At 46.1% G+C, this 15,713-nt stretch overlaps 1 protein-coding gene across 1 annotated transcript in view; it reads right to left on the bottom strand.

Moving 5' to 3' along the window:
- Window positions 1-15,713, bottom strand: part of LOC142245441 (uncharacterized) — a 102,119-nt gene that overhangs the window by 58,456 nt on the left and 27,950 nt on the right. The window contains exon 2 of the mRNA XM_075318145.1: window positions 9,058-9,130. The gene's annotated coding sequence lies outside the window, so the exon portion shown is untranslated. The remainder of the gene's footprint in view (window positions 1-9,057; window positions 9,131-15,713) is intronic.

Raw genomic sequence — 15,713 nt, 5'->3', positions numbered from 1 at the left:
ACAGACACGTCGTATGGACATTAGGATAGAGCGGAATCACACTCTTACTGAATTGTTGGCATCTGATCGCTCCTATGGTATTATTTCTAGGTTGTATACAGTGATGTTATCTAGACACCTCGACAAATTCCCTTTGCAGGCTAGAGAGAAGTGGGAGAGGGACCTAGGCCCTATGACAGAGGAACAGTGGGGTGAGGTCCTGTCTCAGACTCCAAGCCTTGCTGTATCTGAAGGCCAACGACTGTCACAGCTATTCCTGTTACATAGAGTATATAGGACACCTAGTCTATTGCATAAGATGGGAGTTAGGATGGATGATCTGTGTCCTAGGTGCGAACAGGAAGGTGCGAATCTGATGCATATGATGTGGTCCTGTGGGAACATTGAAGATTACTGGAGGGCAGTACTAGATTTGGTTAGACAAGTTTTCAATATCCGTCTACAGCCAAGACCTATTATATGTATCCTGGGTCTACTGGAGGGGGGGGTGGACTTGAGTTCGCCGGTAATGGTCGGTATTACACGTCTCTTGTACCAGGCTAGGAAACTGTTGGCCTACCACTGGTTGGACCCAGCGCCTCCGGTCATCGGGGATTTTAGGGAAAGAGTAAACGCTATACTTCGACTGGAGAGAGGAGTATACCTTAAAAGAAATGCATTGAAAAAGTTCTATAAGATCTGGGGGGCATGGTTGGATACCCCAGGCCTTCCCTCCTCGGCGTTACTGCAGGACAGTGCGAGCGACCAGGTCCTTCTCCTTCTGACCGGTTAACAAATTTCCTCAAATAGGGTGATATGCGTACTGCTGGAAGGTGTGTGCATGTATATGTGTGTGCATGTATATGTGTGTGCATGTATATGTGTGTGCGTGCGTGCGTGCGTGCGTGTATGTATATGTGTATATATATATAATGTCATAATGATGCTGGGTAAGCTATACTATGGAGAATATATTGGGAAATAATATGCACTTTGAGACCCATATTGAAATGAGACGTGGACTGCGGGTGCATTGTTTATTATGTTATTTGTGTGGTTTTTCTTATTGACTAAAGGTTTTTTCCCTTTCTGTGATATTTCTATGGAGGGAATTATTTTATGTGTTGTATAATTTTGATGTTAAATAAAAATGAACCTGATTTAAAAAAAAAAAAAAAATGGTTTCCGGAGCATTTTTTCGTGCTATTAATCTGATGTTAGACGGATCATCTGTTCCTTTTTTATTTTTATATGCAGCTCAGTATGGTCTAAACCAGGGGTGGGGACCTTTTCTGTGGCAGATTACCGGGGATCGAAGCGCTCAGGCTGGCAGCCGCAACTTGCTGGATGCCGTCCCTTTAAATCCTCATGTGCGCTGCGAGGATGTGCAGCGTTCATTAATGAAGGCTGTGTGGGCAAATAATTAGGTCCTCACGCTGAGAACTTACTTTGTGGGCAGGGTTAGCACGCCATGCGCTCCCGTCCCTCTAGGGGCGGGCTGGTCCGGGAGACAGGGGTGCTGCTCTCCCAGCTGTTGTTCAAGACCGGCCGCCTACAGAATTATGTCATTATCACACACATGGTCTCGCAGTGACCTGCACATGGCCATGTCTCTTGTACTGTGATGTGACCGGGCCAGCGGGTACACTGATACATTACAGGTGTAGATAGTGCTGGCCGGTCACATAGTACAGGAGACGTGGCTGCGCGCAGTTCACAGTGCGCGGCCATATTTGTTATAATGGTATCCTGCAGCACACGCTGCCTCTTCCACCGAAGAGGGGCATCAGACAAGGGTTGCGGCTCCATTCCAGTGGCTAAAAGGACCTGCCTAGGTAGTGGGCGTGACCAGCTTGGCTAGTGGGCGTGGCCATGTTTCCTCCCGTCCACTATAATCATGCAGGCTTGCCCTCCCCCCTTGCGCGCACCACTCCATTTGGGGGTCTTATCTCAGACCCCGTCTTCTCTTATAAATCAACTCCAGGACGGGGAGTTTGTTTCTGATAAGTATCAGCAGTGAGAAAGGGAATAATACATAACTTTTATTAGAATTATTAGAAAAATTGCGTAGTGCTGCAATTTATAAATTAATTTTTTGTGCAAAAAAATGAAACAATACTCATGTCCAAGAGGACCAACAAAGATAGCGTTGGAGCCCCCCCGGTGGTGTCCGTCAATGATAGACCATAATCACCAGATGGACATTGAGGGGCTTCGACGCCAAATCAGTGTCCAAGATTCATAGACACTGTGAATTGATGACTACTATGAGCCGGATAAATGGGGCAACAACCTATAATCCTATTAGTCAGGTTAGGGTCATGGGAGGATATATTCCAGTGGGAACCAAGCCCCCCAATAGGACTCACCAATGTAATATACAGTATGGGGTTACTAAATCCCCCAAAAAACAAGCTTTTCATACATGTAAACACCAATTACCAACCATAACCTAACAGAAATCTAACAAAAATCCATCCAAGATCACAGTGGTGTTTCTTGGATTTAATTCAGAGTATAATCACGGCAGTAAACATATAGGTATAATTATTGCCTCTTGCTTATAATGACCGGCTCATTTATACATCATGCAATTATAAATAGAGAAATGGAATGGTCTCACCCAGTTGTAGGTGCAGGTCAGTAGTTAGAAGGGGGTCATCAGGATAGATGAATCGGGTGGCTGTCCATGGCCGGGCAGGAGCTCTCTCCCTGGCAGGAACTAGCTGAACCCTCAAGCCCCATTAGCTCCAGCCCTTACAAGGACCGTCCCAAACTGACCCTGATTAAATTAGCCCTAAAGATTCATCACCATGGAACCTCCCGACGCGTTTCCTCCGCCAGGATTCATCAGGGGAGATACTGTAGGTGAAGGGCTCAAGATGCAGGTATAGCGACCCCAACATACAAGTGGTCAGACTCATCTATCCTGATGACCCCCTTCTAACTACTGACCTGCACCTACAACTGGGTGAGACCATTCCATTTCTCTATTTATAATTGCATGATGTATAAATGAGCCGGTCATTATAAGCAAGAGGCAATAATTATACCTATATGTTTACTGCCGTGATTATACTCTGAATTAAATCCAAGAAACACCACTGTGATCTTGGATGGATTTTTGTTAGATTTCTGTTAGGTTATGGTTGGTAATTGGTGTTTACATGTATGAAAAGCTTGTTTTTTGGGGGATTTAGTAACCCCATACTGTATATTACATTGGTGAGTCCTATTGGGGGGCTTGGTTCCCACTGGAATATATCCTCCCATGACCCTAACCTGACTAATAGGATTATAGGTTGTTGCCCCATTTATCCGGCTCATAGTAGTCATCAATTCACAGTGTCTATGAATCTTGGACACTGATTTGGCGTCGAAGCCCCTCAATGTCCATCTGGTGATTATGGTCTATCATTGACGGACACCACCGGGGGGGCTCCAACGCTATCTTTGTTGGTCCTCTTGGACATGAGTATTGTTTCATTTTTTTGCACAAAAAATTAATTTATAAATTGCAGCACTACGCAATTTTTCTAATAATTCTAATAAAAGTTATGTATTATTCCCTTTCTCACTGCTGATACTTATCTTAATTTTGAGAGGTAATTTGGGAACGGCTTCTCATCACCTGTTTCTATACTGCTGGTATTTGGAGTTTGTTTCTGGTATTAGCTGTATTGGCTGAGACCCCGCCCCTTCTGATCACATGGGCATGACGTCTGCACAGGTCCTTTCACCCACTGGGATTTACCATCAAACAAGTCTGTGGGCCGCACGGGAGAGAAGAAGAGGAGAGAAGTGTCCCCATCATCAAAAGTAAAAGCCCCCCAGCATGTGTGTGTATCTGAGTGTATAGGATTGTGTCTGTCTATGTATATGATTATTTGTATGTGAATGTTTTCAAATATGTATACACTTCTATGTGACTATATCTGTGTATGTGTACATGTGTGTGTATACGGCTGTACATGTGTGTGTATACGGCTGTACGCTGTGTGTACGTGTCTGTACGGCTGTACGCTGTGTGTACGCGTCTGTACGGCTGTACGCTGTGTGTACGTGTCTGTACGGCAGTACGCTGTGTGTACGTGTCTGTACGGCTGTACGCTGTGTGTACAAGTCTGTGTATACGGCTGTACGCTGTGTGTACATGTGTATACGGCTGTATGCTGTGTGTATGTGTGTGTATACGGCTGTATGCTGTGTGTACATGTGTGTATACGGCTGTACGCTGTGTGTACATGTATATGGCTGTATGCTGTGTACGTGTATATGGATGTGTGTATGTGTATATGGCTATATGGTGTGTGTACGTATATGTTTATATGGCTGTACACTGTGTATACGTGTATGTATGCTGTGTATAGGTGTCTGTGTATATTTATATGTATATGGCTGTGCGCTGTGTGTGCACGTATATGCCGTGTTGGTGTACATGTCTGTATGTGTATACATCTCTGTATTGCATATTTACATGTCCATGTCTCTGGGGTTGTGTATGTTTGTAAGTTGCCTGTATGTAATGCTGCATACCCACCATCAGGGTTCACAGTGTTTTGGATTCAGAGTGCTTTCGCTGCATTGTACAGTATAAGCACAGTGGATGGGATTTCTAGAAATCCTATGCCCATTGTGCGTGTACAGCCCACAGCGAAAACTGAACTGTGATGCGGCTTCCCAATCCCTGGCATGTCAATTTATTGCTGTTTAGCTGCAAGTGTCTCCACAGAGAGAACAGAAGAGAGAGACCAAAGCAGCCCGACCCCTGACTGTGGGCACAGGCCGCTGTGGTCCCTGCGAAGAGCACTCGCTGCCCCGCAGGAGAGGACATGCTGCGTCCAGGCACGTAGCCTTATAGTGTATTGTGGTGTATGAGTAAAACATTTGTATCTTTAGGGCACAACACTAAATCTATAAGGGTAAGTGCCCACCATTAGGCGTCCTCATGGTCTGGATGCAGCGTACTTTCTCTGGTGGAGATGCTAGTCTCTTGGGCGGGGGATTGCGCTGTCCGTGTACACGATCAGAGTGACTGTCAGCGGATATTCACTGTATTCTCCCGCTCAGAGCATTAGCACCGCTGTTAGAATAAATTGACATGCTGAGAAAAGTAAAGCAGCGCCACAGGTCAGTTTATGGAGCGTCTAAAAGAAGCCCAGGGGGGCGGAGATTTCTATAAATCCATCCACTGTGCCTGTACTGTACAATGCAGCATTTTGGACTCAGTGAAAACAAAAACTGATCGTGGGTACGCAGCCCTAAGGGCTCATTCACATATGTGTTAGGGTAATTCATTTGTCTTTCCATGTTTATGAAAAGAAAAAAGTGAAATTAACCCCTGCACTGTGACATAGCTATGTCACCACCTCATGGCCTCTTTCACGTGTCTGTATCTGGTACGTGTTGTATACGGTTTTTTTCCACGGTTACCAGACGTACCCATTATAACCTATGATGCTGCTTGCATGTCCGTGTGTTTACACAGACCGTGTGTAATCCCTACGGAGACATATGTTTTTTTTTCAGCAGCACAAATTACAAGGGCCAATAGAAGTGTATGGGGCCATGAAAAACACGTACAGCACACAGATGGCATCAGTGTATAGTCCGTGTGCCATCCATGTTCCGTACAAGTTTATAACATTGAAAATATAGGAGAAGCTTTGTAATTATTGTACATTTAGTTAGCTGGGTTACAGTACTGTATCTATGTAGTAAGCATGGTTTTGCTCCTATATGCATACAGAAAGCTCAGTTATGGTACCATATTTAAGCAGTAAGCTTAGTTCTGGTACTATGTCTATGCAGTAAGCTTGTTCTGTTCCCGTAGCTATGTAGGAGGCTTGGTTCTGTTGCTGTTTCTATGTAGTAGACCAAGTACGATTTTGTTCCTGTATGGATACAGTAAGCTCAGTTCTGTACCCGTAGCTATGTAGCAAGCTCGGTTCTTCTCCTGTATCTCTGTAGTAAGCTCAGTTCTGCTCTCGTATCGCTGTAGTAAGCTCGCTTCTGCTCTCGTATCACTATAGTAAGCTCGGTTCTGCTCTCATATCTCTGTGGTAAGCAGAGTTCTGATCTGATATCTCTGTAGTAAGATCAGTTCTGATCTCATACCTCTGTAGTAAGCTCAGTTCTGTTCCGATATCTCTGTGGTAAGCTGGGTTCTGCTCCTATATCTCTGTAGTAAGGCTGCTTTCACACCTCCGGTTTCTGCAATGCCACTCCGGCACTTTGCAGGAAAATCGCAACCGTTTTTTTTTTGCTGCCGGTTGCGTTTTTTCTGCATAGACTTTAATTAGTGCCGCATTGTGCCGCAAGGCCTTGCGTTCCATCCGGTTTTTGCCACATGTGGCAGATTTAGCCGATGCGGCGGCCGGATGGAACGTTGCCTAGCACGTTTTTTCGTGCAGCAAAAAACCCCGCATCGCGCCACATTCGGCCAATGCGGCGCATTTTTCAATGCATGCCTATGGCGGACGGATGCGGCAAAAACCGCATCCGGCCGCCGCATGCGGTTTTTGCCACTGCGCATGCTCAGTAGCATGCCGCAAGCGGCAAAAACCGGATGGGCCGCATGGGAAAAACTTATGCAAAGGATGCTGTGTTTTCACCGCATCCGTTGCATAGCTTGCACAGCCGGATTGAGCCGCAGAGCTCAAGCCGGATGTGTGAAAGCAGCCTAAGTTCAGTTCTGCTCCCTTATCTCTGTAGTAAGCTCAGTTGTGCTCCCTTATCTCTGTAGTAAGCTCAGTTCTGCTCCCTTATCTCTGTAGTAAGCTCAGTTGTGCTCCCGTATCTCTGCAGTGAATTTGGTTCTGCTCCTGTATCTCTGTAGTAAGCTCGGTTCTGCTCCCTTATCTCTGTAGTAAGCTTGGTTCTGCTCCCTTATCTCTGTAGTAAGCTCAGTTGTGCTCCTGTATCTCTGCAGTAAGTTCGGTTCTGCTCCTGTATCTCTGTAGTAAGCTCGGTTCTGCACCCATATCTCTGTAGTAAGCTTGGTTCTGCACCCATATCTCTGTAGTAAGAGTAAGCTCGGTTCTGCTCTCGTATCTCTACAGTAATCTCGGTTTTGCTCCCATATCTGTGTAGTAATCTGTGTTCTGCTCCTTTATCTCTGTAGTAAGCTCGGTTCTCCTCCCTTATCTCTGCAGTAAGCTCGATTCTGTTTTCATATCTCTGTAGTAAGCTCCTTGCAGTTCTCATATCTATGTATCATCTTGGTTCTGTTGCAGTATCTATGTAAGCAGTAAGCTTGGTTCTGTTCCAATATATATGTACTAGTTGTTTGTAAAGCCTGTTACCACTGCTGCTTTAATGCAGTGGTCAGAGATAAAACAGACCAAAGGTGGGCTGCCACAACTTGAGGGCCACTGCCTTATGATTGCCCCCCAGGCTTAAATGTGCCAGCCAGCGCATCCCACCATCCTGAACTTGCCTCCCCCCAGTGCTGTGTGCTCCTCTAGTGATATCTATGATCTCCCAGTGCTGTCTGTGCCCCAGCCCCTCCAGTGATGATGTAAAGTGGGGCCAGGATGCGGTAGTTGCGGGCGAGGGCTTCCCTCCGATAGGCGCCCTGACCCCACTTCACAGGAAAACGGTTGTGGTTCTGGCTGGGTGTGTGGAGAGGTGAGGTGCTGTTCATTCCTCTCAGGAGGTCGCTGCTTGCCACTGTCTTGAGCAGGTCAGGACCGGATCGTGGAGGAAACGGAGACTGTTAGTTCTTATTAGGCTGAGGCCACATGGGGATTACTGCGAGTTCTCGCATGACACTCGGCTCACGCTCGCAGCACAGCGGGAGTCGAGTGTCATGAGACTGTGGTCCGATCGTGCAATCAGACCACAGCTGCAGAGGGGATGGACAGTGCTGCAGAGGGGAGGGCCAGCTCTGCAGAGGAGAGGGAGGGATTTATTTACCTATCTCCTCTGTTGCTGACTGATGCGCAAGTGCAATGCGATGTTTCTCTCGTCCCATAAACTTGTATGGGTGCGAGTGAAACAGGATCGCATTGCACCCGCAGCATGCTGCAATTGTTTTCTCGGTCTGATTAGGGCTGAGAAAACAATCGCTCATGGGAGCCCCCCCATAGAGTAATATTGGTCCCAGTAGAATGCCATTTTTTATCACATTCCACTTGCTCCGTGTCATGAGCAGCCGGGGGTGGGGGGGGGGGGCACACCAAAATCCCACCTGTTGTTCACTAATTTGTCACGAACACGACTACTCTCTAGCGCCCCCTTATTGTCAGGTCACTTTTGGTACAGCCGGACAATAAGTAAATGAGGCTGTTGAGCTAAGGATACCAAATATTGGAGGTCTCACAGCAAGGGTAGTGTATATATCACCGATTCCTGCTAATGGAATATGTATATATACCTCGGTACCCTTAATGATAGCACTCCAAAAATTCTATGCAAGATTAATTATGCTGCCACCACCCAACTTTAGGGGTAGCTGGGGACCCATTACAGATAGCATAAGGCCCTTCGGAAGGGTTTACATTCATACATAGAACATGAGGAAAGAAACTATTAAATTTTATATATTTAATCCTAAAATACAGTGTTTATAAAAATATACAATATATTACAAAAGGGAACAATACAAATACAGTATACAGTTACATAAAATAAAAGGAAAAATGAAAGATTACTACACCTGGTCACGGATTATGGCTCAGATATAGGGGAGAGGCACCCCAGAAAATGGACAATCCTATACACAGAGTGTATATCCCCTGGGCATTGACATTGAGAGTAAGGAGACATTGGCTTATATTAACCTCTGGCCCACCCGCAGCCCCCACCTCTGCTGACATCATGTATGGGAGGGGGGTTTCCCCTCTAAAAAAATTATGGAATCCTCACAATCCTCATTTGTCCATGTGGGAAAGGGGACCTACGTGTAAAATGGTACAGGCATAAGATATAGCACCACGGATCCCGGATACAGGAAAATATTACAGGGCCAGTGCAGCGCAGGGCACTGGATGGCATGGGGGATATATGTAATATAGCACTGCTAAACGTGCCCGGGTGTGCTGGGAACGTGCCAGCTATACTAGTTATGCTAATTACCTGTTGTAGGACAAAAGTGTGGCGGGTGTGAGTGCTGGGAGAAGTGATTCATTAGATAGAGGTGCTATGGTATCTAAAAAAGAAGGAGAGAAAAAAAAGGGATTAGATGCTATGTTAGGATATAACCAATATGCATGTAAATGAGCATAAAAGAGAGCATATGAACACCCTATGTTATGTGATATGATTTCCAATATGCTTTATCTTATACCAAATTGGTATTCAGCTTAATGAATAAGCTGACTGCGTCTCCCACACCATGTATTGCTCACAGGCAGTCTGCATTCATCTTTATGATGTGATAGCTTTATGATGTGATAACTCTATTTTACATTCATGCCTATTGGTACCTGCATTTCTAATATGTATATTCGCTATACACCAGACAAAGTTTACTGCAAAATGTGATACTCTCAATCTAAACTTCAGTGACGGTAGTCCAGGTGACCCGTGTTTCATAGTATCCTTCCACTAAGTACGTGTTGATTTACTCTTTCTTGTATATTATTGTATATATGTGTATATATTTTTCACTTGTATATATTCACTTTGTACTTTTTTGACCTTTGCAGGCAACAACCTTGATAAAAGTGTCACAACCGAAACGTCGGTGTTGCTTCTGCTAGGGTTCACATGTTTTTTGCAGTTTGTCAATAAAAAACACTTGCATGAATTATCTCTCCCCTTGTCATTGAGTGCTTGGGTTTTGCTATACCGTATTTTTCAGACTATAAGATGCCCTTTTTTCCCCCCAAATATTGGGGGAAAGTGAGGTGTGCGTCTTATAGTCTGAATGTAGGGCTGCGGGGAATGAGGGTGCTGCGGTGGAGCGGGTAATCAGCGGCACGAGCAGGCTGTAGCAGCGCCTGCCCTGACCACGTGGACCCGCTTATTTAATATGCACGCCCATCATCCTGCCCATCATCGTTTCAGCGCTGACAGGTGGGCGGGGTGATGGGCGGGGAATGTAAGCATAGTAAACAGCCTGCCCGCATGATCACCCCTGGCAACTACAGCCTGGAGTGATCATCTGCGGCTGTATTCACTGCCCCCCACGCATCATCATCAGCGCGGGGTGCAGTGAATCAGTACACTCACCGGTCACGATCCCTGCAGCACCGCGATGTCCTCCTATCTGTGCCGGCGGCGGCTGTGTGGAGACTAGCGGTGCGCACAGTGATGACGTCATTGTCATGCGCACGTGTCCACACACAGCCGGCAGAGACAGGAGGACATGGCGGTGCTGCAAGGATCGTGGCCAGCTCCACACTGCAGCGCTGCCGCTGGCACAGATGGGAGGAGGAGTGATGCTGCAGGGAGTGAGGTAAGTGAGTTTGAACGTTTATTTTTTTTTTATGTGCCACAGCATGCGGGCCGTATAGCAGGATGGGGGTGTATGAGCAGGATGGGGGTATATTATGAGCAGGATGGGGGTATATGAGCAGGATGCGGCCATATGCCAGGATGGGTTATATTACAGGATCCGGCCATATGCCAGTATATAGCAGGATGCAGCCATATGCCAGGATCAGGGACAGATCTAATATATAAAGCTGAATGTATGTATGTATGTATGTGTGTGTGTGTGTCGGGGATTGTCATCTGCACCGTCGCAGCTACAGCCACAAAATTTTGCACACTCACACTTCTGGACCCCGAGAGCGTCATAGGCTATGTATTGAGGGAAAATTTTAACCCCGCGCTTTATAGTTATTCCCCAAAAAACCTGCCTCCATTAAAGCGAATGAAGCTAGGAGCCACAGTGCAGCCAGAACTTCAGAAGAATGCGCAGCCACGCCCTTAAATGGAATGTTGGCGTGTCACAATGCAGCCAGGAAAAGAGACAGACACAGACAGGGAAAGAGGCAGACACAGACAGGGAAAGAAACAGACATAGCCAGGGTAAGAGACAGACACAAAGAGACAGACACAGACAAAGAGACAGACTGACAGGGAAAGAGACAGACAGGGAAAGAGAGGAAAAAAGAGAGAGACAAGTTAAGAAACAGACACAGACAGGTAAAGAGACAGACAAAGAGACAGAGGGAAAGAGACAGACAGGGAAAGAGAGGGAAAGAGACAGACAGGGAAAGAGAGGGAAAGAGACAGACAGGGAAAGAGACAGACAGGGAAAAGTGACAGAGATAGATAGACAGACAGGGAAAGAGATTGAGACAGACAGGGAAAGAGACAGTCAGAGACAGACAGGGAAAGAGATTGAGACAGACAGGGAAAGAGACAGACAGACAAAGAGAGAGAGAGACAGAGATATATACAGAGGGGGAGACAGACATTATAATTACATTTATATCTATTTGTTTTGTGGTTTTTGTGTGCAGAATACATTTTTGTTAATACATTCTCTTTTGTTAACAGCAGTTATCAACTCGGGCGAAGCCGGGTAGTACAGCTAGTACTGTATATACAAGGCAGGAGGATCATTACCAGGCTGGGGTACCTTAGTAGAGAATTTGGGGACATTACCCCCATAACAGTGTTAGCAGCAGATCCTCGCCCCATAACAGTGTGTCATGACCACATTTTTTGCTTAAAATTTTATTTTCCTCCTCTAAAACCAGGGTGCGTCTTATGGTCCGGTGCGTCTTATAGTCCGAAAAATACGGTAATTCTAAATTATTATTTACCCAGAGCACCTATTTCATAGCGGTTGAGCCAGACTTTATCCCCTGTACTATACTCACATCTATGTCTAGGGGTGATAAAGGACCCTATTGACTTGGTGTCCCATACAATGCACTATTCATTCTGCCCTTTCGTCTATACTCATCGTCATTTATAAGGGGATGATGGCGTTCAGAAGTCCGGATCCACGCTGCCACCTGAGCGTTGTATCCGTGCTTCTCAATCCATTGATCATTCTCACGGCTGAATTGCCGTCATCTCTGCAGGTCCAAACACCCTGTTCTAGGCATAGCAGCTTTCTTCAATATTTTTGCTGCATTCTTAACTGCCTTTTCTGCATTTTGCATTCTCACTAAGTCAATCATCTTAAATCTTAGATCCATATTTTGCTCTGATTTAGTAAGATGTTTGGTGAGACTGGTTACCGTAGCATTTGTCAGGGGTAGCGACCCCTATCTTCAGTTCCCCGCTATCTACTGGCCAGACCTCCACTGATTCACTTAAAATCTGAATCAGCAATATCCTCTAGCCTGTTACCTGAACCGTCTAAACCAGAGGTCTCAAACATGCGGCCCCTGAGGCTGCTTGTTGCGGCCCAAGTGCCCGTAGACCCTGTGATGATGGCGGTACTTTGCAGTGGGCCGGTGTCGGCAGGGCTATACTACAGTTGATTCATTTGCGGCATGGCGCACGTATAGGAGTTCTCTGCACTATACCAATGTCAAGCAGGTAACATCACTGTATGAAGTCACCTGCTTGCCTGTGATTGGTAGAGAGCACCTAAGTGCGCGCTGTGCCTCAAATGAATCAGGTGTAGTAAAGCCCTACCGGTGCCGGCCCCCTGCACTGGCCGCGATCATCATGGGGTCTACAGGTCTGCAAGCCGCAACAAACAGTTAAGAGAAAACAGTTGGAACAGAGGAAAGGTGAGAAGACTCTTTTTTTGTTTTTGTGTGTATGTCAAGAACGGCATAATAGGGAACGAGGATGAGAACTGGAGACACTACTACAGGGATGGGCACAATGCTACAGGGATGGGCACAATAATACAGGGATGGCCACAATGCTGCAGGGATGGCCACAATACTACAAGGATGGGTACAATACTACAAGGATGGGCACATTACTACTGGGCACAAAGATGGGCAGATTACTACAAGGCACAAAGATGGGGTACAAGGATGGGCACATTACTACAGGGGAGAAGGATCAACACATTGTTACATGGCACAGGAATGGGTACATTACTACTGGGCACAGGGATGGGGCACAAGGATGGGCACATTACTATAGGGGACAACGATGGGTACATTACTACTGCGCACAAGAAAGAGATTAATTATTTTTTTTCCATTATAATTTTTTTTTTACATATAAACATAACAAAAAAGTGTAGGTTTGTTTTAATAAACAAGTAAAAAATCATCACAAAAAGTGATCCAAAAGGTGTATAGAAGAAAATACATGGAATGATTAAAAATGTCACTTGGCCCTACAAAGAATGCGGCCCCCAAATCATTTTTTTTTCTATGTGCGAGTTTGAGACTCCTGGTCTAAACTGATCAACCAATTGCTCTAAGGAGTACTTTGCACGCTGCGACATCACAAGCCGATGCTGCGATATCGAGCGCGATAGTCCCCGTCCCCGTTGTACGTGCGATATCTTGTGATTGCTGCCGTAGCGAACATTATCTTTACGCCAGCTTCACATGCACTCACCTGCCCTGCGACGTCGCTCTGGCCGGCGATCCGCCTCCTTCCTAAGGGGGCAGGTCGTGCGGCGTCACTGCGACGTCACACGGCAGGCGGCCAATAGAAGCGGAGGGGCGGAGATGAGCATGATGTAAACATCCCGCCCACCTTCGTCCTTCCGCATTGCAGCCGGGACGCAGGTAGGAGATGTTCCTCGCTCCTGCGGCTTCTCACACAGGGATGTGTGCGGCTGCAGGAACGAGGAACAACATCGTACCTGTCGCTGCACCGGCATTATGGAAATGTCGGACCCTACACCGATGATACGATAACGACGCTTTTGCGCTCGTTAATCGTATCAAAAAGGATTTGCACACTACGATATCGACTGCGACGCCGGATGTGCGTCACTTTCGCACCTGCGATGTCGTAGTGTGCAAAGCCCGCCTAAAGGTAATCCCGTACTTTCATCAGGGGACAGAAATGTGAATTAATCCTTATATTAATATACCTTCTACCCACTGTATGTGTATATGACAAAGCCCAACCTGCAGCATCCGTCAAAATTGGCATGGTCAACAAAAATTCAAACTGTGTCTGAATACCGGCTAAATGTTTACCAATATCATAGAAAACCACTATGCTGTTTAAACAATGACAGCACGACATTCCAATTCCATGAGTCAGTCTCCGCTCTGTACAGGGAGGGGGGTCATCAGGTCACAACGCTGCAGCTTACAGTCTCACTGTTCTCCCTTGTTTTCCCGTTTGCTAACAGAAAGTCACAGAACATTACCTTCTATTAACAAAATTAGCAGCGAGCAGCCAAATATTAACTTAGTATTAGTAAGTTAGTAGTTACAGTACAGACCAAAAGTTTGGACACACCTCCTCATTCAAAGAGTTTTCTTTATTTTCATGACTCTAAAAATTGTAGATTCACATTGAAGGCATCAAAACCATGAATTAAAACATGTGGAATGAAATACTTAACAAAAAAGTGTGAAACAACTGAAAATATGTCTTATATTCTAGGTTCTTCAAAGTAGCCACCTTTTGCTTTGATTACTGCTTTGCACACTCTTGGCATTCTCTTGATGAGCTTCAAGAGGTAGTCACCGGAAATGGTCTTCCAACAGTCTTTAAGGAGTTCCCAGAGATGCTTAGCACTAGTTGGCCCTTCTGCCTTCACTCTGCGGTCCAGCTCACCCCAAACCATCTCGATTGGGTTCAGGTCTGGTGACTGTGGAGGCCAGGTCATCTGGCGTAGCACCCCATCACTCTCCTTCTTAAGCCTCCGACACACATCCGTTAAAAACATGCGTGTTTTGTCCGTTTCCGTATATACCGGAGACACAGACAAACCTGCACCAATGTTAATCTATGTTTGTGGTCAAACTTGCATTTTTCATCATGTCCGTGATCCGTATTTGTTTACGTTTTTCACGGCAGCATGTCAGTTTCCTGCACGGAACATACACACATGGACACCATGAAAGTCAATGGTTTGGTGCACACAAGTACGTGACACGGATGCATCTCCGTATGCTCCGTGTACATTTTGTGATTTTTTTTTTACCGATGTCAGTCATTCTTTCTTTTTCTGTCTATGTCGGTTAATCTCCCTCAGTCCGTCGGTCTCTCTCTGTCTTGTCTGTCTCTCTCTCTGTCTGTCGGTCAATCTCCCCCCTCTCTCATACTTACCGGTCCCCGATCACCAGCGCGGCGCTGCACGGCTGTTCACTAAACTCCGGCGGCTTTTCCACTTTTGAAAAAGCCGGCCGCTCATTATTCAATCTCGTATTCCCTGCTTTCCACGCCCACCGGCACCTATGATTGGTTGCAGTGAGACACGCCCCCACGCTGAGTGACAGCTGTCTCACTGCAACCAATCACAGCCGCCGGTGGGCGGGTCTATACTGTGCAGTAAAAATAAAATAAAATAATTAAAAAAAAAACGACGTGCGGTCCCCCCCCCATTTTGATACCAGCCAGGGTAAAGTCAAACGGCTGAAGGCTGGTATTCTCAGGATGGGGAGCTCCACGTTATGGGGAGCCCCCCAGCCTAACAAAATCAGCCAGCAGCCGCCCAGAAATGCCGCATCCATTAGATGCGACAGTTCTAGGACTCTCCTCGGCTCTTCCCGAATTGCCCTGGTGTGTTGGCAATCAGGGTAATAAGGAGTTAATGGCAGCCCATAGCTGCCAATAACCGTTTCCAATAGGTATATTGAAGTAAATACACAAAAAAAATAGATTTCAGATCCTTTTGTTTTATTGTGCAAAAATCGTGAAAAAGGTGCTGTACAAAGTAATGTCCG

This window comes from Anomaloglossus baeobatrachus, chromosome 7 (genome assembly GCF_048569485.1).
Source record: "Anomaloglossus baeobatrachus isolate aAnoBae1 chromosome 7, aAnoBae1.hap1, whole genome shotgun sequence".
Taxonomy (NCBI): domain Eukaryota; kingdom Metazoa; phylum Chordata; class Amphibia; order Anura; family Aromobatidae; genus Anomaloglossus; species Anomaloglossus baeobatrachus.
The sequence above is the reverse complement of the archived record's forward strand: the minus strand, read 5'-3'. Positions and strand labels throughout refer to the sequence as shown.